Genomic DNA, 21,237 nt, shown 5'->3' on the forward strand with positions numbered 1-21,237 from the left:
GCAGTATGATACTTAAGGAAAAATATATTTAGGAGTTTGGGGGAGGTTTAAAGTGTATGCTTGAGGTTTAAAGTAGATTTGATGGATTTTAGGATCCTAGCATCTGTTGGAGGGGCTGTACTGAAAAGAGATGGGAGAAAGTGCCACAGAAGCACTTATTTCTTAAATATGGACAAATTTTTTTCGGCTATTTGAGAGTAAAACTTTGTAAAGGAAAGTTTAGGAGCCAATCTTGGTGTTTTTTTTAAAATTTTTGTAATAGTTGTTGTGCCTACCAACACGTTAGTCCTAACGTGTGAGTGTGTGTGTGTGTGTGTATATATATATATCTTTACTATTTCAGTGGAATAGATATTTACTTCACACAAAGTTCTATATATTTGTGAACAGGCTACTAACAGCAAACTGTTAAATTTGCCATTAGAAAAGGTTTCAAGCACCATTGGTAATGTTTCTTAGATGATTCAGATCGGTTCCCCTGTAGAAGATCCTGTAAAACGTTTGCCAGCAGAAATACTGTAATTTGGGGGTTTTTCTGTGTTACCGTAGGTTGATAATTTACCTCCAAAATGAAAGACTGGACACTAAAACAGTAGAATTATTCAGTGCCATTTACTTAAGACAGCCCATTAAAACTACCCCCAATAAAATTATTTTTCTTCTAACATTTTTACATAGTTGATCCCTATACTATTTCATAACTTTTCCCACACCTTTCACTTTGGAGTAATATGGAAAGCAGTAAAAAAAATTCCCTTAGGATTTGGTCATAGGCACATTATATAAATGCCGCTTATTAAATATAAAAATTAGGAAAACTTTAATATTTTTGTTAATGCTTACTGATGGCAACCTTTGGTGTCTTCAGCCAGCCTAGATTTGTACACTTGTTCTGGGAAAAAACCTGGATTTTTGTTTTAAACCAAACTTTCTAACTAGCAAAGAGAGAAGAATTTATAGGTGATCAGGATCACAATTCACTTTTACTTCAATGTGTTTTTCGCAACAAGTTGTATGACCGGCATCACATGGTGGAGGTGGCTTTTTATTTTTATTTTTTGCCTGGCTCTGTGACTGGTTTGGTTGCAGTATTTTTGAATATATGCAAATACTAATGACATTAAGGGGCCTAAATCCCTATAACAACAGCAGTAATCTATCTTTACTACTGCTAGGTAGTAAAGTGAGGAAAGCCCTACCAAAGAAGCTAGGTGTAATTAACCTCAGTTTTGTAAATAGGGCATCTGCTGAAGGGTCTTAGTTCCCTTCTCCTGAAATAAAGATAATAGACTAAATTACTTATAAACTAGCAGCTTTTTTCTTCTGCAAGAGACCTGCTGCAGTATCTGCACATATTTTAATTGTCAAAATTGGGGAGTTTGATCAACTATATAGTTGATAGAGATCATAATTTCTTTTAGTTATCCTACAATGTACAGGACAAACCCTCATAAAATTATCCCAAAGTGGTAATAGTGCCAAGATAAACAAATCTTGAACTAGATGATCTTTAAAATTACTTTGTTCTGGTATTACATGAGTACGATAATATGAAGTAAAAAGTTCAGTGCTTCTGGACTAATCAACAAGCATATTCTATGAAGTGTCAATGCTTGCAAACCATTTTTAATTCTATTTGATATTCACCGTATCCTAGGAGAAACATTACATTTATGAACTTTTTTTTGTAGTGTTAGGACTTCATGCATGTGCAATCTCATTACTTCAAGCCATTTTTTCAGAGAGAGAGAGAGAGAATGAATCACAGAAGTGGAGCTTCCTCTGCTGCCCTAGCAGCTCCTTTATGGTTCCAGGACTTGAGTCTGAACCACATGCTTGGTAAGGCATATCCCATACCTGGTAAGGAATCTGATCTCTGTCCCCTATTCTTTTTAGGAAAAAAAAAAACTGTCTGACTCAAAAGTGACTGAATAATTTGCTCAAGGTTATGTAATTATGATTAAAGATGGGATTCTAGTCTCTTGATCAACTCAAGCTTTTTTTCCTCCCTACTATCCAGTACTGTAGGTCATTTTTTTCCTCTCCAAATTGTTTATACAAAGTCTTATTTTCTCAAGTTATGTAAAAAATCCACGTAGGGAGGAAATGGAGAGATTAAACTCTCATTAAAGAACATTGGTTGATTCATTCTCTCACTAAAGACTAAAGTCACACTTAAATAAAATCAAACAGTTGGACTGTCAAAATCGATCATTTTTTGTTTTTTGGAGAGTACATAAACACTTTTCCCACCACCAAAGGACTGTGTCCCTTCCTGTCCACCCGAACCCCCACCCTAGTGAAGCCGATCAACTCTTATCAGATTCCATTTATAATTTGTTAAATGATCTGAGATTTACAGTTAAAATAATCCTCAATAGTATTCATAAGATGATCTTCTAGGTTATAATTACAAAGCAGATATTTATTACTTGCTCATTCAGTTTCCCCTCAGGAACTATAAGTGCCCCACTCATGTTATGTCAGGGAGAAGAAAAGGCTTTTGTCATTTTATTCATTAGTTCATTTTCTTTTCTTTTCTTTTTTTTTTTTTTTCATAGAGCCGAGGGACCTCATGCATACATAATTTCACTGATTCCGGACTTTTTTCTTCTCGTTTTTTTTTTCCTGTCACCAGCATTATTGCTGAGGATAGGTGTCTACACTATAAATTTACTGCTTGCTGTGGCCACTATTTCTCTCCCCCCCATTTGATAGGACAGAGAAATTGAGAGCAGAAGGAGAAATAGAAAGAGAGACACTTGCAACACTGCTTCATCACTTGTGAGACTTTCTCCCTGCAAGTGGGGACAGGAGGCTTGAACTTGATAAACTGTATGCTCAGCCTGGTGTCTGCAGACCTTTTTTTTTCCATTCAGATAGAGAGGTAGGGAGAGAAAAAAACAGAACACAGAGATTGAGAGACTCCACAACACCAAGACTTCCTCTTTAGACAATATTTTTATTATAGTAAATATACACAAAATTTACCATTGTTAGTATTTCTTTTATAGAGTTTCATTTACATTGTTTTAACATTTTGTAAGATTTTCAGTTGTGGTTTCATGTTTACATGAAGATGTTTACAACTCATCACACACACCTCCAAATTTCCAATGTTATTACACTAGAGAAATCCCTTCACTATTTCCTTTGATAATTAACATAATTTCACATAATCTTAAGAGTCTGTTTGGGTATTATTATTATTATTCAAGATAATTTGTTTTGGTTATTTAAATACCACATGTGAGCGAAACTATCCTATAACTTTCTTTCAATTTCTTCTTTATTTTACTTACCACAATCACCCCCAGTTGTAACTTGTCTAAGCATATGTACGTAATTACACAACCCTTGCTTCTATCCATCTCCAGAATATTTGAAAGGAGTTATTTATTTAAATATTTTTTATTTATTTTGGATAGAGACAGAGATTGAGAGGGGAGAGAAAGGGAGAGGGGAGGGAGGGAAAGTGGGAGAGAGAGATTATTTCACTTCTCAAGAAGTATCTGCCCTTTAGGTGGGGATGGGTGCTTGAACTCAAGTACTTACACATGGGCCCTCAATGGGGTGCACCACCACCCAGCCCCAGGATTTATTTATTTTTACAAGATAAAGAGAAAGTGAGGTCAAAACACTGCTCTGGCATGTTTGGAAAGCAGGTATCAGTCCCAGAGCTTCATGCACATAAATACTGTGCTGCACCAGCTAAACCATTGCCCCATTTGCTCCAGAGTATTTTCACCCAAACTGAAATGTTGTTTTTCCAGGACAAAGTTTTACTATATATGATCAGATTTATCCACTCCTGTAAAATGACAGACATTTAATGTTAATGTCTAATTTGCTAACAATTTTCAATCTAAGAAAGTGTAGGTGTTTTAGTGGCCACAGAGCAGAGCATTACATGGTAATTTTTCTCCTATTCTTGGATTGTCAATAGGACTGTGTATTATACATACATTTTATTTTTTCTGTCCTTTGTTCTAAGAGTTTAAACCCTCACTCTTTTGACAAACTTTCTCCATTTTAAATCTTATTTTTAACAGTGCATTATTTCCCTTTTTTTTTGTTCTGTGGTCTTGTCAGTGTCTCCATTTTATAAATAAATTTTTAAAAAAATGCAACTAAGTGGACCAGCAAAATACTTGGATAGTGCAGTACTTTGCCATATATGAGACCCAGGTTTGAGCGGGTCCCTACCATATGGAAGGAATATTTGGTGCTGTGATTTCTTTCATTCTCTCTCTCTCTCTCTATTTATATGACTCTATCTGAAATAATGCAAACAAGCGATGTCAGTATTAGAAACTCTTACATTGTGTGATCTGGATGTGGCACAGTGATAAAGCTTTGGACTCTCAAACATGAGGTCCCAAGTTCGATCCCCAGCAGCACATGTGCCAGATTGATGTCTGGTTCTTTCTCTCTCTTCCTGTCTTTCTCATAAATAAATAAATAAAATCTTTTAAAAAAAAAAACCTCTTACGTTTCAGATATTAGATACTAGCCCATATTTGAGAACATGCTATCATTAAAATTCCACTACCAAGTTGCACTGAAGTCGACTTTATTTCTGAATATATTAATAGAATCTTATTCCTTTAACCGTATCACTTTCCCAATTTTGTAACACACAAAATTCAGATATTTCAGGGAATGAATTTGAGAAATGCTATAATAGAAGTATTAAAACTGCATTCCTTACACTTGTCATGAGTAACTTATCTTCCTCGGTTCGAAGAAATTTATTTACTACGTATCGGAAAGTCTGAGTTTATTAATATGAAGGGTGGTAAATGAGTGATAAAGTCATGTCAAATCATTCAGTATTCTGTCATTTGGCATTCTGATGTGTATTTTATATATTCTAATATGCACATAACATTATTTTCCCTATATTTTTTTCATATTCAACAAATACAAAAAATTTGTTTATTTGAAAAATTCCAAACACATGTATGAGAGGATAGTACAAACATGTTCCATGTACCTACCACTTAACCTTAACTATAATCAACATTTTCCCATTATTGTGTTACTTCTCCCCTAATTTTCCATACCCTGACACTGCCATTTCTACCTTTTCTGACTATTTTTAAAAATCCACCCCTTGTATTCGTAAACTCATACATTACAATTTGTTTTCTAGATCTCCTAACTTCTAACTATAAAGTATAGGTACAAGACCATCTATCGTAAATTTGTTGTATTCATTGTTAGGGAAGAAAACTGAGCTATTTACACCTAAATTATAACCAAAATCATGCTCTAACATGGTAAAAATAGTGACACTAGCTATAGTGACTAAAACATCATATCTGATATTAGAAGTGCTTTTTGTGTTTTTGCAAATAAGTATTATAGCTTTCAGGTGAACTATTTCTGAATTTTTAGGCCCTTAGAGTGGAACTCTGAATTTTCACTCTCCTATATGTGAACTTGTAATTGTTTAAAACCTCAGATCACCTCTGATTTTTTAATAGTTTTATGATTTAGAAGCAGCTAGGATATTTGAGTCTTTCTGTAAGTGCTCAACTAAAATTTTGCTTCTGCTATGTATTCCTACCTAAAGTAAAACTTTTCCTATTGACCAACATCAACGTGTGTGTGTGTGTGTGTGTGTGTGTGTGTGTGTGTGTGTGTGTGTTACAAAAATTTCAGAATGGGCAGGGGAGATAGCATAATGCTTATGAAACAAAATCTCATGCCGGAGGTTCCCAGGTCCCAAGTTCAATCCCCCATACCACCACAAGACAGAGCCAAGCAGTGCACTGGTTAAAAAATAAAAATTATAAAGAATAACTATAAAAAATCAGAAGTAGAAACCTGAAAGGTTGTGATGTTTCTTTTTTTAAAAAAAAAATTCATTTATAAAAAGGAAACACTGACAAAAAAACATAGGATAAGAGGGGTACAACTGCACACATTTCCCACCACCAGAACTCAGTATCCTATCCCCTCTCCTGATATCTTTCTTATTATTTTACCCTTTGGGAGTATGGACCCAGGGTCATTATGGGGTGCAGAAGGTGGGACGTCTTGCTTCTCTAATTGCTTCCCCTCTGAACATGGGCATTGGCAGGTCAATCCATACTTCCAGCCTGTCTCTCTCTTTCTCTGATGGGGTGGGGTTCTGGGGAAGTGGGGCACCGGGAGACATTGGTGGGATTGTCTGTCCAGGAAAGTCAGGTTGGCATCATGTTAACATCTGGAACCTGGTTCCTGAAAAGAAAAAAAAAAGAGTTAACATATAGATCCAAACAAATTGTTGATTAATCATGAACCTAAAGGCTGGAAAAGTTCATATGAATCATGTGTGTGAATATGGATGTGTATATGTGTATTTATAACTTGTTTATAACAAGTAAAAGCTATAATGTGGTTTCTCATTTTTATGCTGTTTAACAACTTTACTGTTTTGGAATTAAGAAGTAATATTAATTAATTTTTTCATAGCTCCAAAACAAAAATACATTTGTTTCATATTGTAATGAATGCAAGAGAAAAAATACAGAGTGTAAAGGAGAAAAGGGAAGAGAAGATGATGTAAACCCCCAAATTTCTTCAGTTATACCTTGTTTTCCATTCCTACCAGAGCCTGATCCTAAACCCCAATTATTTTCCAGAACACTGACTTTAGTTCCTGGTTTGTAGTAAGCGCTCGTTAATCCTCACAGTTAAAAGGTATTTGCTCATCATGTCCCTAATTTAACATCTACTTTCTAAGAGATTGGCCTACTCCCTAGGTCTTCTCACTGATAAAGGCTGAAAAAAGACCTTTTATTTCACAGTCACAATAGGCTATGGGCTGATTATTTCTGGGAATGCAGAAATCTTGTCTCAGATAGTGGGAAAAGGGTAGAGTGGGGCCTAAAAGAAAATTTATTTAGCATCGTTTACGAATCAGGCATGTTTCATATATATGCTAAACCTAAACAGTAGGCCTCTCAAGACTTTTTTTTACCTTTTTAAAGTAAAGTGGCATTGGCTTGTAAAATTGTGTAAGCTTCTGCTGCGTGAACTTATATACCAACATACTATATATACTACATTATACTTATCATCAAGTCTAATTTCTGTCATACTTTTTTATTTTGTTTTAATTTTTTTATTTGATAGGACAGATAGAAATTGAAAGTGGAGGGAGGTAGGAAGCTAGTCACCAGCAGACATGCTTCACCACTCTTGAAGCTTCTCCCCTATTGTTGGGGAGTGGGGCTTGAACCGAGATACTTGCACATTGTAGTATGTGTGCTTAAGTGGGTGACCCACTATGCATCCCCCTTCATCCTTTTTGATTTAAAAAAATGCTTTTTTTCCCTTTCTTTTTTGCCTTCAGGGTTATCGCACAGGCTTGGTGCCTGCACTACGAATCCGCGGCTCCTGACGGCCATCCCCCCCCATTGTTGTTGAATAAGACAGGGAAATTGAGAGAGGAGGTGAAGACAGAGAGAGGGAGAGAAAAAATAGACACCTGAAGACCTGCTTCACTACTTAAGTGGTAATCCCGCAGGTGGGGAGCCAGGGGCAGGGCTCAAATCCGGATCCTTAGGCCAGTCCTTGCACTTTGCGCCATGTGCTCTGAACCCGCTGGGTTACCGCCCCCCCATGCTCTTAATTTATTTATTCATTTTTAGTTTTTGATATAGACAGAGAGAAACTGAGAAGGAAAGGGAGACAGTGAGGGAGAGAAAGAGAAGCATCTGAAGCATAGCTTCACTGCTCTTGAAGCTTCTCCTCTGCATATGGAAACTTCGGGCTTGAGCCTAGGCCCTTGTGCATGATATATGTGCTTTACTGAGTGTACCACCACCCACCCCTCTGTTCATTCTTCTTTTTTTAATGGCCTCCCACGGTTATTTCTGGGGTTCAGTGCCTGGTCAAATTCACTGCTCCTAGAGGCCAATTTTCCCTCCCCTCCCATCCCTTCTTTACCTTTTACTTTCATTTCTTTTATTTTTCCTTAACTTTTACTTGATAGGACAGAGAGAAATTGAGAGGGGAGAAGGAGATGAAGAGGGAGAGAAAAAGAGACACCTTCAGTCTTGCTTCACTACATGTGAAGCTTCCCCCATGCAGGTGGGAAATAGGGGCTTGAAACCCTGGCCCTTGCACATGATGGTATGGGGTACACTCAACTGGGTATGACACTGTCTGCTCCACTCTGTTAATTCCTTTTAAAGAACCAGTTAGTTGTCAAGGAAATGTTAGACACACTTGTGTTTGAGTCCTGACTCTGACACTTAACTAGTTAGGTGATTGGGCAAACTGATAACCTCACCAAGGATCTGGCATTACGTTTAGACAGTAAAGATCATCATATCTATGTCAAATTTAGGGAAAATGAAGCTTGAGAACTTGGCAATAGCAGTGTAGTAATCTCAGAAAAAAAAATACGATCATATTTTAGTGTTCTCAGCAGAAGTGGACTTTCTACAAAGCCTCCTGAAATGATCGGTAGTAAAAATTAAATAAGATTAATACTTGTGTACATTGGGTCTGTTTAGGTGTCCAGAAAAGTTTCTGTTTATATGTCTGTGTCCTGGAGAGGAAATTTTAATAGTCTTTTGCAGAAAAGCAAGCTTGTCTTCAAGTAAAAAATTCGCTAAGTGGAGTTGGGTGGTGGCAAACCCAGTAGAATGAACACATTAACTGACAGGAGGACCTGGATTTAAACCCCAAGTCCCCACCTGCAGGTAGAAGCTTCATGAAGTAGTGCCACAGGTCTCTTTCTCTTTCTCTTGCTATTTCCCCTTCTCTTTAAATTTGTCTCTATCAACAAAAGGAAGAAAAAATGGTCTCTGGAATGGTGGCTTTGTCCTGCAAGAATTGAGACCCAGCAATATCCCTGGTGGCAATAAACTATTATTTTTTAATCAACACCAAGGTTATTTCTAGGGCTTGGTGGTGGCACTACAAATCCATGGCTCCTGGCAACTATATTTTTTTCCATTTTGTTATTTCTATTTTATTTTCATTTGACAGGATAGATAAATTGAAAGGGAAAGGGAGATGGAGATGGAGAGAGAAACAGGGAGAGAGAGATGTTTGCAGATCGGCTTCATCACTCATGAAGCTTCTCCCCTGCCTGGATCCTTACATACGGTATCATGTGCCCTTAATAGGGTGAACCACTGTCTGGCCTCCACAAAAAGTCTTTAAAAGAAGTTTAGCTTACCATGAGGCAATTGTATAATGTGACCATTAAAACGGTAGAATTATTTAATTTATATATAAAGAGAAATATTTCAAAAAGAAGAGGTTAATGTGGTTAACACCCCACTCCTCACCTGCGCGGGGGACAGGGATGACTTCACCAGCAGTGAAGCAGGTCTGCAGGTATATATCTTTTTCTCTCCCTCTCTATTTTCTGTCTCCTCTCCCCCTCAGTGTCTCTCTGTCCTATTAAGGTATAATAGAAAAAAAAAAAAAGAACAACAAAATGGGAACAATGGTTTGATCAGTAGTGGCACTGAGCCCCAGCAAAAACCCTGGTAAACATGGGTGAAATTATATATACTATAACACTATTGAGCTGTACAATTAAAATAGTTAATGTAATACTTGCCTGGCTGGGGAGAAACCATGATCACGAAGGTGATTTTTCCCAGGGAATATGCGTTGGATTCTGGTTGTGCTGACCTCTGCAATTTATCCAAACATGATCAACTCATTATTTGTGGTAGTGGAAGACTGTTTACTATACATTTTTATATATTTAAGTTTTTTTTAAATTAGAGTCAGCGAGAAATTGAGAGGGAAAGGGAAAAAAATTGAGAGGGAGAGAGAAAATGAGACACCTGCAAACCTGCTTCACCGCTCGTGAAATCTTTCCCCCTTGCAAGTGGTAACCAGCAACTTTAACCAGTGTCCTTGTGTGTTCTATCATGTATGCTTTACCAGAAGTGCCACCACCTGTCCCCACCACAATATTTTTTAAATGAGGTGATGATATCATTTTACTTGTTTGTTACCACAATGGCCTCATTAAGGTTACACTATATATATTTTAAAATTTATTTGTTTTTTACCACCCACATCACCAATGGTCTGTGTCCTCACCCCACCCCCATAGATAACCACTACAGTTCCCTGACAATTTTAGTTTTAGGTTGATTTTTTTTCACATTTGTATGTTCAGTTATCTATATTCCACATGAGTGAAACCATTCTGTAGTTGTCCTTCACCTCCTTACTTCCTTCATTGAGCATAATCTTCTCCACTTCCATCTGCTTTATCCCAGAGGCCACAATGTCATCCTTTTTTATGCTGCATAATACTCTGTTGAATATATGCCCCATAACTTTTTTATCTAGGCATTTTTTGAAGGGCATTTTGGTTGTTTCCAGCTTTTTGCTATTGTGAATAAAGCTGCTATAAAAATGGGGGTGCATATATCCCATCAAATCAGTGTTGTTACATCTTTTAGCTATATACCTAGTAGTGGGATTGCTGGGTCATAAGATATTTCCAGGTTACACTTTAAAAAATTAAATTATTATTTATTTATTATTGGATAGAAAAAGAGAAGTTGAAAAGAGAGGGGGTAGATAGAAAGACGTGGAGACATCTGCAGCTCTGCTTCAGTACTCATGAAGCTTTCCTCATGCTGATGGGGACCATGGGCATGAACCTGGGTCCTTGTGCACTGTAATATGTGCACTTAGCCAGGTGCACCACTGCCTGGCCCCCCAAGTTAAATTTTAGAAATGGCAAGGATTTGAGCAAACCAGTGAGGTCAGGAGGGCAGTTTAGGCAAAGGCAAATGGCTAGCTCTAGTAAGAGGACAAGAAAGCTTGCCATGCGGTGAAATTGAGATTAATTGTCAAAAAGATAGGAACTGAAGATGTAATAACTCTCTTAAAATATTTTAATTGCCATTTTAAAAAATGTTTATTTATTCCCTTTTGTTGCCCTTGTTGTTTTATTGTTGTTGTTGTTGTTGGATAAGACAGAGAGAAATGGAGAGAAGAGGGGAAGAGAGAGAGGGGGAGAGAAAGATAGACACCTGCAGACCTGCTTCACCTCTTGTGAGGCGACTCCCCTGCAGGTGGGGAGCTGGGGGATGGAGCCTGGAATTATATGCCAATCCTTGTGCTTTGTGCCATGTATGCTTAACCCGCTGCGCTACTGCCCAACTCCCCTAAATGCCATTTTAAAAGGGTAGTATTTGACATAACTTCATGGAGTTCTTTGAAGTTATGCCAAATAATACTCTTTATTATTTCTCAACTTCTCTCCATGAGCGAGTTTATCCCATATTCATCCTACTCTTTCTGACTTATCTTACTTAATGTGATTCTCAAGCTCCTTCTAAGATGAGGTGAAGATGAATTTATCATTCTTAATAGCTGAGTAGTATTCCATTGTGTATATATACCACAACTTCATAGGTCACTCATCTGTTATTGGACACCTGGGTTACTTCCAGGTTTCAGCTATTAGAGTTGTTGTTATTATTATTATTATTATTATTATTAGCCTCCAGGGTTGTCGCTGGGGCTCTGTGCAGTACAAATCCACTACTCCTGGAGGCCATTTTTCCTTTTAGTTTCTGTTGTTGTCGTCATTGTTGTTATTATTATTGTTGTTGTCATCACCACTGTTGTTATTGGATAGGACAGAGAAATCGAGAGAGGAAGGGAAGACAAAGAGGGGGAGAGAAAGATAGACACCTGCAAACCTGCTTCACCGCTTGTGAGACGCCCCCCCCCCCCCGCAGGTAGGGAGCCTGGAGCTTCTAATCAGGAATCCTTAGGCCCGTCCTTCCGCTTTGCGCCATGTGTGCTTAACCCGTTATTCTACCGCCCAGCCCCGAGTTTTTCTCATCTTAAACATGCATTTTAAATATTTATTTATTTATGTGATAGTGCAGAGAGAAATTGACAGGGGAAGGGGAGATAGCTAGATAGAGAGATAGACAGATAAATGCCTGCAGCACTACTTTACCACTTATGAAGTTTTTTTTTCCCTGCTGGTGGAGTTGAACATGAATTTTTAAAGCGAGCCTTTTTAGTTCATTCAGTGGTACTTTAATTGCATAATTGAAGATATTCAGCATAAATTTTATAATAATTACTTATAAATTTTAAATAGATAGTTTTATGCACTTTTCATAAAAATTAAAATTATAAACACTGAAAATTAAAAACAGAAAATAAAATGTTGTGTTTTCTCCCTTTATGCTCCTTTTAGGTCCAGTTCCAGAGCTAACTACTTTTAACTCTAGTTTATATTTCCATATTTTTCTTTTAAAACACGTATGTATCTTATTTTTAAGAAATAAGAGTATGAATGTCAGAGCAGCAGTCACCTCTGTTATGTGCGGTGCCAGGTATTGAACCTAGGACCTCAGTATCCCCATGCTTTATCTTTCCACATTCTTATATTTAAATTTTCTTTGTAATGATAGTTGGATTATTATATATATTCTACAACTTTTACCATCTCATAAATAATTACTCCATGAAAGTCTATGTAGATCCACTTAGTTAACTCAAAAAGCTTAGTAGCAGTTTTTTAATGCTTTGTTATTTGTACACTACACAATCTAATAAATTCTGACAGAATACATTACAGGTGTTAAAAACTTTAGATAGAAATATGAATCACATGTGTAAAGTGGAAAACAAATTGGTATGGGTTACATGAGAAACAACAGAACACAGTTTGATAGCAAAAGAGCAATTGAGAGGGAAGGAGGTAGAGAGGGAGACAGAGAGGCACCTGTACTACTGCTTCACTGTTTGTTAAGCTTTCCCATTGCAGGTGATAACCAAGGACTTGAACTTGGGTCTTAGCACATGATAATGTGTTCACTTCCAGATCCCCCACCCCCACCCCAGCCTGTAGCATGTACATTATACAGTGTGGAAGGATTACTTTACACTTTGGAGACTTGTATGAGAAATTCTTATTTTTCTTTCTTTTTTTGCCAAGTGCTTATTCTTTTTCATTATAGTTCATTCATGGTTCTGTGTGCAATTTAAACAACATTGGATCCATATTGCCAGATAAGCAATAATCTTTTTTTTATGCCAAAATGGCTTTTATTCTTTTATTTATTTATTTATTTATTTATTTATATTTAAGAAAGGATTAATTAACAAAACCATAGGGTAGGAGGGGTACAACTCCACACAATTCCCACCACCCAATCTCCATATCCCACCCCCTCCCCTGATAGCTTTCCCATTCTCCATCCCTCTGGGAGCATGGACCCTGGGTCATTGTGGGTTGCAGAAGGTAGAAGGTCTGGCTTCTGTAATTGCTTCCCTGCTGAACATGGGTGTTGACTGGTCAGTCCATACTCCCAGTCTGCCTCTCTCTTTCCCTAGTAGGGTGGGTCTCTGGGGAAGCTGAGCTCCAGGACACATTGGTGGGGTCTTCATTCTAGGGAAGTCTGGCCGGCATCCTGATGACATCTGGAAAAGAGAGTTAACATACGAAGCCAAACAAATTGTTGAGCAATCATGGACCCAAAGCTTGGAATAGTGGAGAGGAAGTGTTAGGGAGGTACTCACTGCAAACTCTAGTGTACTTCTGCTTTCAGGTATATATTTTGTAGTAGTTTATGGATACGTGTGAACATATGCTCTCTCTCACAGAAACTGGTGTATATCTAGGTTTTGGGACTTTGTTAGAAAGTGAACCACCTGAGATGAAATTAGAGTATACTATGAAAGGAAAGGTCTCACCCGAGTAATGAAGTTGAAGGGTTGTCATTCCACACGTAAAGTCTGAGGTGAAGCATGTTGAGGTGGCAATCGTTGCGTTGGTTAGGTTGTGATCGGTGGATGCAATATTATTTGGTATGGATTGGGAGAGGCATAAGGGAAAGTGGGCCCTATCCAAGGGTTCCAGGACTGGGGGAAGTAGGGGCTCTATCGTGGAGATGTGAGGTTCCTGCTGTCTTATGGTTCAAAAAGACAATCGATAGTTAATGTTATCATCACATTATTTGGTAATTGGGTTAACTCTGAAAAGTCCTTTTGTTATGGTTTGCTGTACAGTACCCAGTATCTTGTATATAGCTGTGCTATTGGATGCTTCTGATCTACTTGGTCTAGGTTTTTGAGAGAGTCCGCATATCAAATACACAGCCTATATATTAAAAAGATTCAGTTTGTGTTTTGAAAAACTTTGAGTCATACAATTGATTTTCTCCCTCTCAAATTAGTTAACTAGTGATTTTTATGTCTACATTTTGCTAGGAGTGTACATAAACACCATTCCCACCAGCAAAAGACTGTGACCCATCCCTCCCACCCACTCCCACCCCCCACTGGCCCAGGAAGCTGCATGTCTACCCCTCACCACAGGGTTTTTACTTTGGTGCCCTACTTACAATTTGGTCAGGTCCTGCTTTTAGTTTCCCTTTCAGATCTTCTTAGTCAACTTCTGTTGATGAGTGGGATCATCCCATACTCATCTTTATCTTTCTGACTTAGCTCACTTAACATAATTCCTTCTAGCTCTGTCCAAGATGGGTCAGAGAAGGTGAGTTCATTGTTCTTGATAGCTGCATAGTATTCCATTGTGTATATATACCCCAGCTTTCTCAGCCACTCATCTGTTGTTGGGCACCTGGGTTGCTTCCAGGTTTTAGCTATTATGAATTGTGCTGCTATGAACATAGGAGTACACACCTCTTTTTGGTTGGGTGTTATGGAGTCCTTGGGGTATAACCCCAGGAGAGGAATTACTGGATCATATGGAAGGTCCATGTCTAGCCTTCTGAGAGTTTTCCAGATTGCTCTCCACAGAGGCTGTATCAATTTACATTCCCACCAGCAATGTAAAAGGGTTCCTCTGTCCCTACAACCTCTCCAGCATTTGTTGCTGCTGTCCTTTTTGATGTATGCCATTCTTACAGGAGTGAGGTGGTATCTTAGTGTTGTCTTTTTTTTTTTTTTTAGATTTCTTTTTTTTTAAATTTTTTATTTAAGAAAGGATTAGTGAACAAAAACATAAGGGAGGAGGGGTACAACTCCACACAATTCCCACCACCCAATCCCCATAACCCACCCCCTCCCATGGTAGCTTTCCCATTCTCTAGCCCTCTGGGAGCATGGACCCAGGGTCGTTGAGGGTTGCAGAAGGTAGAAGGTCTGGCTTCTGTAATTGCTTCCCCGCTGAACATGGGCGTTGACTGGTCGGTCCATACTCCCAGTCTGCCTCTCTCTTTCCCTAGTAGGTTGGGTCTCTGGGGAAGCTGAGCTCCAGGACACATTGGTGGGGTCTTTAATCCAGGGAAGCCTAGCCAGCATCCTGGTGGCATCTGGAACCTGGTAATTGAAAAGAGAGTTAGCATATGAAGCCAAACAATTTGTTGAGCAGTCATGGATCCCAAGCTTGGAATAGTGGAGAGGAAGTGTTAGGGAGGTACTCACTGCAAACTCTAGTGTACTTCTGCTTTCAGGTATATATTTTGCAGTAGTTTATGGATATGTGTGCACATAAGCTCTCTCTCACAGAAACTGGTGTATATCTAGATTATGGGACTTTGTTAGAAAGTGAACTACCTGAGATGAAATTAGAGTGTAGTATAAAAGGAAAGGTCTCACCCGAGTAATGAAGTTGAAGGGTTGTCATTCACATGTGAAGTCTCTGGATACAGTCTGAGGTGAAGCATGTTGAGGTGGTAATCGTTATGTTGGTTAGGTTGTGATCGGCGGATGCAATATTATTTGGTTTGGATTGGGAGATGCATACGGGAAAGTGGGCCCTATCCAAGGGTTCCAGGACTGGGGGAAGTAGGGGCTCTATAGTGAAGATGTGAGGTTCCTGCTGTCTTAGGGTTCAAAAAGATAATCGATAGTTAATATTATCATCACATTGTTAATTGGGTTAACTTTGAAAAGTCCCTTTGTTATGGTTTGCTGTACAGTACCCAGTATCTTGTATATAGCTGTGCTATTGGATGCTTCTAATCTACTTGGTCTAGGCTTTTGAGAGAGTCCACATATCAAATACATAGCCTATATATTAAAAAGATTCAGTTTGTCTTTTGAGAAACTTTGAGACATACAATTGATTCCCCCCTCTCATATTAATTAACTACTGATTTATATGTCTACATTCTGCTAGGAGTGTACATAAACACCATTCCCACCACCAAAGGACTGTGACCCATCCCTCCCACCCACTCCCACCCCCTACTGGCCCAGGAAGCTACATGTCTACCCCTCACCACTGGGTTTTTACTTTGGTCCCCTACCTACAATTTGATCAGGTCCTGCTTTTAGTTTCCCTTTCAGATCTTCTTAGCTTCTGTTGATGAGTGGGATCATCCCATACTCATCTTTATCTTTCTGACTTAGTTCACTTAACATAATTCCTTCTAGCTCTGTCGAAGATGGGTCAGAAAAGGTGGGTTCATTGTTCTTGATAGCTGCATAGTATTCCATTGTGTATATATACCACAGCTTTCTCAGCCACTCATCTATTGTTGGGCACCTTGGCTACTTCCAGGTTTTAGCTATTATGAATGGTGCTGCTATGAACATAGGAGTACACACCTCTTTTTGGTTGGGTGTTATGGAGTCCTTGGGATATAACCCCAGGAGAGGAATTACTGGATCATATGGAAGGTCCATGTCTAGCCTTCTGAGAGTTTTCCAGACTGCTCTCCACAGAGGCTGGACCAATTTACATTCCCACCAGCAATGTAAAAGGGTTCCTCTGTCCCCACAACCTCTCCAGCATTTGTTGCTGCTGTCCTTTTTGATGTATGCCATTCTTACAGGAGTGAGGTGGTATCTTAGTGTTGTCTTAATTTGCATTTCTCTGACAATCAGTGACCTAGAGCAGTTTTTCATATGTTTGTTAGCCTCAGATCAGGGACTAGACAGGGCTGTCCACTGTCACCGTTACTCTTCAACATACTATTGGAAGTTCTTGCCATACCAATCAGGCAAGAGAAAGAAATCAAAGGGATACAGATTGGAAGGGAAGAAGTCAAGCTCTCACTATCTGCAGATGATATGATAGTATACATAGAAAAACCTAAAGAATCCAGCAGAAAATTACTGGAAGTTATTAGGCAATATAGCAAGGTATCAGGCTACAAAATCAATGTACAAAAATCAGTGGTATTTCTTTATGCAAACACTAAATCTGAAGAAGAAGACATCCAGAAATCACTCCCATTTACTGTTTCAGCAAAATCAATCAAATACCTAGGAATAAAGTGGACCAAAGAAGTAAAAGACTTATATACTGAAAACGATGAGTCGCTACTCAAGGAAATAGAAACTGATACCAAGAAATGGAAAGATATCCCATGCTCATGGATTGGGAGAATAAATATCATCAAAATGAATATTCTGACCAGAGCCATATACAAATTTAATGCAATACCCATCAAAGTTCCACCAAGCTTCTTTAAGAGAATAGAACAAACACTACAATCATTTATCTGGAACCTGAAAACACCTAGAATTGCCAAAACCATCTTGAGGAAAAGAAACAGAAATGGAGGCATCACACTCCCAGACCTTAAACTATATTAGAAAGCCATCATCATCAAAACAGCATGGTACTGGAACAAAAATAGGCACACAGACCAGTGGAACAGAATGGAAAGCCCAGAAATAAATCCCCACACCTATGGACATCTAATCTTTGATAAGGGGGCCCAAAGGATTAAATGGAAAAAGGAAGCTCTCTTCAATAAATGGTGCTGGGAAAACTGGGTTGAAACATGCAGAAGAATGAAATTGAACCATTTTATCTCACCAGAAACAAAAATCAACTCCAAATGGATCAAAGACCTAGATGTCAGACCAGAAACAATCAAATACTTAGAGGAAAACATTGGTAAAACAGTTTCCCACCTACACCTCAAGGACATCTTTGATGAATCAAACCCAATTGCAAGGAAGACTAAAACAGAAACAAACCAGTGGGACTACATCAAATTGAAAAGCTTCTGCACAGCCAAAGCAATAATCTTACAGCATTATTTCTAATGATTGTTTTCTGTAAAACATAAAACACCAAGTCTGTTTTTTCTCTATAATTTATGTTTACTTGAATCAAAGCAGTAGGTACGCCTGTCACAAAAACCAAATTGGACATATAACTACTGTGTATTAGTTTCTACTTCTTCATATCCTCACACACAACTTTGTTCAGTTTCTTTTCTGGGGTGGCAGAGAGTGATGTTTCCTTTCTACTTTATATCTATATTTTAAAATGATATTCTTGTGATGCTATCCTGATATTTATTAAAAGAGCATCACATTAGACTAAAAAGTAAATGTCAAATATACACCACTATAAATCAAAATCTGTGCATAATACATTCAGTTCACCACTAAAAAGTACAATTGTATTCATTTCCATACAGTTGACCCCTTTTACCTGATTCATCACCCTCATTCCCTTGTAGTTACAATCAGTTTGCTTGTATAGTCTAATAAAAGTTTCTCTTATTAGATATATTCATTTTTTAGGTACCACAAATGATTGAAACCACACTGTGCTGTCTTTCCTAGTCTGATTTTTTTTCACTAAACACAGTACTATGATTTCAAATGGCAGGATTTAATCTTTTCATAGTTGAGTAGTGTTCCGAATGTTTGATAATAGATATTTAGGTAGTTTTCACTTCTTGACTATTATAATTACTGCAGGAATTAATGTGGGAAGTGTACATATCTCTTCAAATTACGATTTTGTATTATTTAGGTAGATATACAGAAATTGGGTAAATGTACTATGTGAAGTTTTTAAATATTTTATTAATTTATTTTTATTATAACAGAGACAGGGAGAAATAGGATGAAAGGTGGAGAGAGAGGGTAAAGACCACTGCAGCCTGATCCACCACTTGTGAAGTCTCTTCCCACACACACACCCGGATAGGGTTGGGCCTTGAATCTGGGTCCTCACACAATATAAGATGTGCTCTATTGACTGCGCCACTACCAGGTCTCACTACATGGGATTTTTGTGATTAATTTTTGAGGAATTCCCATACTGATTTCCATAGTGACTGTAACAATTTACATTCCCATCAACAGTGTACAAGAATTCCCTTTTCTCCATATTCTCTTCAACACATGTTTATTCTCTGTTGGATAAAACCATTCTCACAAGAGGCAGATGAATTTCATTGTGGTTTTGATTTGTATTTCCATAACAATAAGAACATTTTTCATGTGCCTTTTTTGCCATTTGTGTGTCTTTTTAGAGCCTGTTGGCCATTTGTGTGTCTATTTAGAGCCTCAGCCATTTTTTAAAGCAAGTTGTTTGTTTGCTGTGGAATTGTATGGACCCTTTATATTTGTTAGATATTAACCATAGTCAGGTATATGGCTTGCTATTATTTTCTCCCAATCAGTAAAATCTCTCTTTTTTCATTTTCTTTTCTTTTTTTAACCAGAGCACTACCTAGTTCTGGTTTATGGTGGTGTGGGGGATCGAACCTGGGACTTTGTAGTCACAGACATTAGAGTCTCTTAGCAGAATCTTTATTCTATCACCCCACCCAAAATATCTCTTCATTTTGATGATAGTTTCTTATGTTGTGTAGAAACATTTTAGTTTGCTGCAATCCCATTTATTCATTTTATTTTTTGTTTCTCTTACCTTTGGTGTCATGTACCCAAAGACATCTCTTAAGACTGTTGTTGAGGAATGTATCATCCACATTTTCTTCTTATTTTATAGCTTCATATCTTACACTGAAATTTTTATTAAATTTTAATTTATTAGAATTAATTTATGTATATGATATAAAGCGATCTAGCTTTTTTGTTTTGTGTGTGACTGTTCAGTTTTGCAAACTCTATTAATTTTTTATTCTTTTATTTTGCCTCCAGAGTTATCCCTGGGGCTCAGTGCCTACACTATAAATGCACTACTCCTGTGGCCATCTTTTTGACTTTTTCTGGGTAGGACAGAGAGAAATTGAGATGGGAGGAGAAGATAGAATGGGAGGGGTAAGATATACACCTGCAGACCTGCTTCACTGCTTGTGAAGCAAGCTCCCCAAGTTTGGAGCAAGTAGCTTGAACTGGGATCCTTGCACTTCATACTATGTGCACTTCACCCCGTGTGCTACTGCCCAGCCCTCAACCCTATTCATATTTAGACTTAATCCTTAGTTCTTGTTTATGTTTTAATATCTTACAGTGATTTACAAGATTATAACATAATAGGGGCACAGTTCCACACCATTCTCTCCACCAAAGTTCTGTTCTCCCACCCCTCAGTAATAGCCTCCATCCCTGTGAAATCATCCTATAGTTGTATTTTACTTCCTTACTTCACCAATCATAATCCCCTACAGTGACATCCATTTTATCACAAAGGACAGAGCATCATCTTTTTAAATTGCTGAGTAGTACTCCATTGAGTATATGTCTCATAATTTACTTATCCAGTTAATCTGTTGATGGTCATTTAGGTTAATTCCATATTTTTGGTTATTATGAATAGTGGAAATATGGACATGGTGGATCATATGTCCCTTCAAATCATTATTTTCATATCCTTTGGGTAAACACCTAGGAATAGTATTGCTGGATCATAAAATATTTCCATTTGTATTTGTTTAAGAATTCTCCATACTATTCTCCGTAATGACTGCACCAGTTTGCATTCTGATTAGCAATGCAATAGAGTTCCTATTTCTTCACATTGTCTCCAACACTTAATGTTTCCTGCTTTGTTGATGAAGGCCATTCTCACAGGTGTGAGATAGAATCTCAGTATGATTCTGATTTGCATTGCTCTAATGATAAGTGAAGTGGAGCATTTCCACATATAACTGTGGGCCATGTGTATCTGTTCTTTAGAGAACTATCTATTCATATCCTCTGCCCACTTTTTTATTGGGTTGTTCTTTTTGTTGAGCTGCATGATTTATTTATAAATCGTGATATCAACTGATTGTCTGAAGTGCTGTGTGCAAATATCTGCTACCAGTTTCTGGGCTGGATATTTATCCTTATAGAGTTTCCTTTTGAAGTTCAGAAACTTTTGAATTTAATGTAGTCCCATCTGTTTAATCTTGCTTTAGTTTACCTTGCCTATGGGATCGAGTCTCCAAATAACATCTTTGTTGTTAAGGTCCTGAAGTGTTTCACCAATATATATTCAAAACTTTTTTGCCACCAGGATTGTCACTGAAGCTTGATGCCTCCCTGATAAACCCAAAGCTCCTGGATTACACATTTATTCATTTTCTTTGATGAGAGAGGGAGGGAGAAGGGGTGGAG

At 37.8% G+C, this 21,237-nt stretch overlaps 2 protein-coding genes across 3 annotated transcripts in view; one reads left to right on the forward strand and one right to left on the reverse strand.

The window, feature by feature from the left end:
* The window catches only part of TCEAL6 (transcription elongation factor A like 6), a 444,729-nt gene that overhangs the window by 44,637 nt on the left and 378,855 nt on the right, over positions 1-21,237 (reverse strand). The window lies entirely within an intron of this gene.
* The window catches only part of ZMAT1 (zinc finger matrin-type 1), a 69,208-nt gene that overhangs the window by 817 nt on the left and 47,154 nt on the right, over positions 1-21,237 (forward strand). The gene's annotated exons all lie outside the window — the stretch shown is intronic.

This window comes from Erinaceus europaeus, chromosome X, assembly GCF_950295315.1.
Source record: "Erinaceus europaeus chromosome X, mEriEur2.1, whole genome shotgun sequence".
Taxonomy (NCBI): Eukaryota; Metazoa; Chordata; class Mammalia; order Eulipotyphla; family Erinaceidae; genus Erinaceus; species Erinaceus europaeus.